At 34.5% G+C, this 3,996-nt stretch overlaps 1 pseudogene; it reads right to left on the minus strand.

Annotated features, from left to right (window-relative positions):
* LOC107596051 (rotatin-like) overlaps positions 1–3,996 on the minus strand; it is a 105,940-nt pseudogene that overhangs the window by 8,686 nt on the left and 93,258 nt on the right.

Genomic DNA, 3,996 nt, shown 5'->3' on the forward strand with positions numbered 1-3,996 from the left:
CCCCCCCACACACACACACATACGGATGTATACGTACAAACGCCCATGCACTGCTGGCTCTTCACAGGTGTGTGAAGAGCCACATCCTGTCTCAAAGTACAGCTTTCCATGAGCTCAGATACGTGACACAGAGCAAACACTGCGTTTAAGTAAACACACTCGCAGACATTTTCATGTACAACTGTCAGTCTATCTCTCTCACACATACACACAGAAACCGTTGCAAATGCTTTCATGTCTAACAAACTCGCTCACACACACGTTTGTTTTTGTAAATTGTGGGGACATTCCATAGGCGTAATGGTTTTTATACTGTACAAACTGTATGTGCTATTGCCCTACACCAACCCTACACCTAAACCCACCCCTTACAGGAAACTTTGTGCATTTTTACTTTCTCAAAAAAACTGAAAAATTGGGACATTGGGTAATGTCCTCATAAGTCACCTTCTCCTTGTAATACCTATGTCATACCCATGTGATTATACACATTTGTGTTCTCATATGTCACAAAAACACGCACACACACACAAAGCAGTTAGAGATAACATTCAGATTTGTTTTTTTCTGTATTTTTTCTTTTTTGCTATAATATTTATAGGTAAGGGAGGTTTTAGATTTTAAAATAGAATAAAAAATGATTTGATCATTTCTATCAGTTTCACTTAAAGCCACCATGAAATCAACATTGACTATTTTTTTTCTTAAATGTTGCTGTTTACTATAAATTATTTATCCATGCACAGTATTTTTTTTTAAATTGCACTGGCACAAAGGCAGGACAATAATTCCTCCCCTCCAGCAACCTGTAACTCACACAATTAGAAAAAGACTATGGCCACGTACAGGGTCGTTTCTAGACAATTTGATGCCCTAGGCGAAATCCCTATTATAATTATATATATATATAACACTGTTCTGTGATTTTTCAATAAAATAGCTTAGAAACTGAAAAGTTCAAGCATATATTTCTTAATAACTAGTAAATTCCACAGCTTCACTACTAGTAGAGAGACGCTGCCAGGTAGAATTACTTCACACACGCAATCGCTGTCTCACTAATGCATTCATATTCACGTAATCTTTACTGTGCTACTTTATCTGTATCTGATTTAGAACGAGCAGAAATCTGTGAGAAATATAACGACCCAAAGACAAACGAAAAAAGCTGTTATAGGAGCAACAGCCATGTGGGCAGCGCTGTGTCATATGCCATAGCTGTGCAGGTGTTTGTCACAGCCCCAGACTTATTTGTTCATTAATGACGTCATCAGCGAGTCGACTTCGACTCGACTTTCATCACATAAAAGTCGACTTCAAAAAAATCAGAAGTCGTTCAACCCCTAATTTTTCTCGTTTATAAAGTTATTTCAATCAGTGCAAGGGGAATCTACATGACATTAGGCAGGTGGTTTTAAAGTTGTGACTGATCAATATATACTGTATATATATGGTAGCTGCTAAATACATCAAAAAGTCAAAATTGCTCAATCCAGTCGAAGTAATCATTTACACCTGAAGTACATCGCCTGAAGTACATCCCCTTCACAAATGCTCCATCCTAGTTTCCAGTAATCTGGCAGCACGCTTCGACTATGACACAATCCCTTCTGTAGCTGTCGGGCTCATGTCAGCCTTGCATTTAGCACACAATAGCACTTACTGTACTGCCGCATGACTCATGAGAGGGTTACAGTGAGCACAAAGCTCATTTATTATCTCAGCACGCTGTCTTTTGCTTTCTAATCCTCTTTTCCTTTGTCATTCCCCTTTTCTCGCTCTCGTTCCTCCACCTCTCAGAAGACTGACCCACTGTGCAGTTAGCCGTGTAGACACAGAGCAGTTCCAGGGCTGCTGTCATGCTGAGATCGTCGAGCAGGAACCAGGGCCACAGGGCCATCAGCACCGCTGCCAGACGCAGCTCTGTAGCCACAGCCTGTTGAGAAAAAATTTGGCACTATCAGTCAATACTGGATATTTAAACGTTCATACTAATTTTCCTATTTTTACATTTAGATTAACTTTGCCAACATCTGAATATAATGTTCATATTATTATACTAGCTCAATAATGTATCAGGGACTGCAATCTGCCTGTGTGGCTAAATCTGATGTCAATTGATGTGCACTGTCCCATAAATAAATAGAAAAATATCTAATCTACATTAAGTTTGTTTATTTACTTGCATGTCAAAATTATTAAAAATAAAAAAAATTAAATAAAAATTACAATTTAAAAAATAAAACATACTTTTAAAAATTTAAAACTTTGAAAATTAAGATGAGGACATGTACTCTGGTTTTCCAATGGTTTGGAAAAATTAATGAATATGTGTGATCCTGGTCATAAGATTTATACATCATCTGAAAGCTGAATAAATAAGCTTTCCATTGATGTATGGTTTGTTAGGATAGGAGATACTAATACAGATATTTGGCCGAGATACAACTATTTGAAAATCTGGAATCTGAGGGTGCAAAAAAAATCAAAATATTGAGAAAATCGCCTTTAAAGTTGTCCAAATGAAGTTCTTAGCAATTACTAATTTGATTATTACTAATCAAAAATTAAGTTTTAATATATTTACAGTAAAAAATTTACAAAATATCTTCATGGAACATGATCTTTACTTAATATCCTAATGATTTTTGGCATAAAAGAAAAATCAATAATTTTGACCCATACAATGTATTTTTGGCTATTGCTACAAATATACCTCAGCGACTTAAGACTGGTTTTGTGGTCCAGGGTGACATATATAATTCACTTCTAGCATTTAAAACTATAGAATTTTAATATTAGCCATAACATGAAAATATTAATCAGCTTATCAGCATACCTAAAAAACTCTAAAAAGGGCTATTCAAAAAGGAAAATAAATATATTGTTTTTGATGTTCTCATTGTTGTTTAGGTTTTTATATCCATTTATTTTTTGTCCTTGTTTCTTTTTTCCCTTCTTGTGTAGTCAAAAAATATCTTTCTGTACAAAACAAAATATTATGTACCTCATAAACCATGTACGTTTTTGCAAGAAAGAGTTGGATAATAAAAATAAGTACAAAAAACTGTTTCTTCAAAACCTAAAGTTGAAAAATAATAATGCCTTTTTGAACATTAATTAAAAGGCTGTTTAATTGGTCAAATATACATTCAACAATCTCAGGTTGATTAACTCCCATTGTACTTCACAGAAATGATCACATGACTGATTATATGCACACCATCTTGCTGGGTGTCGTGTAGATTTTCTTGTAAAGACTGCACCTCACTCAGTTCTTACAAGAAAATCTGCACGACGCCAACGAGATTTCAAACCCGCAGTGTTTCACACCCACAAAGACCCCTGTGAGAGCGTTTGCGGATACTGTACAATGAATGTAACTACTCAAATAATCAGCACAGGGAAGATTATTTGAAATGACGTACTTTGCATTCATTATGTTGATACAGGCAATTTTGCAGTATCTCTAGAATCATCTTAAGTTCCCTCATGCTGTTCTCCACCTGATGACATTGAACAAAGACAGAACAAGATATCATGCTAATAGTGGTAATTTTTATGTCTTATTTATATATTAATGAATTTGTGCCGCAGTTCCCTGTTTGTATTAATTATAATTGTAACACTTCATAATAAGTTTTATTAATAGATCTTAACAAAAATTACATGTTGCCTAACAAATACACGTCGCACAACATGGTTTACTAACATAGGGAATGTTCCTGGATCATCATCTTTTGTCATTCCTAGAAATACATTCATTTTAACCATCATAGGCCTACCCCTGAATTCAGACTGCATAATTAGTTAACAGTCTTGTCATTTCAGGACCAATAAAGGATTTTGATCCAGGATTCTTCAATCACTGTGATCAATTTACATATTTTAAATAATAAATAAAGGTAAGAGTGTATGATAGTATTTATTTATTGATACGTAAAAAAAAAAACTTTATGATTGTAATTAAGTTTTTAAAAACAATATATATATATA

Source organism: Sinocyclocheilus grahami, unplaced genomic scaffold (genome assembly GCF_001515645.1).
Source record: "Sinocyclocheilus grahami isolate Dianchi unplaced genomic scaffold, SAMN03320097.WGS_v1.1 scaffold213.1, whole genome shotgun sequence".
NCBI lineage: Eukaryota > Metazoa > Chordata > Actinopteri > Cypriniformes > Cyprinidae > Sinocyclocheilus > Sinocyclocheilus grahami.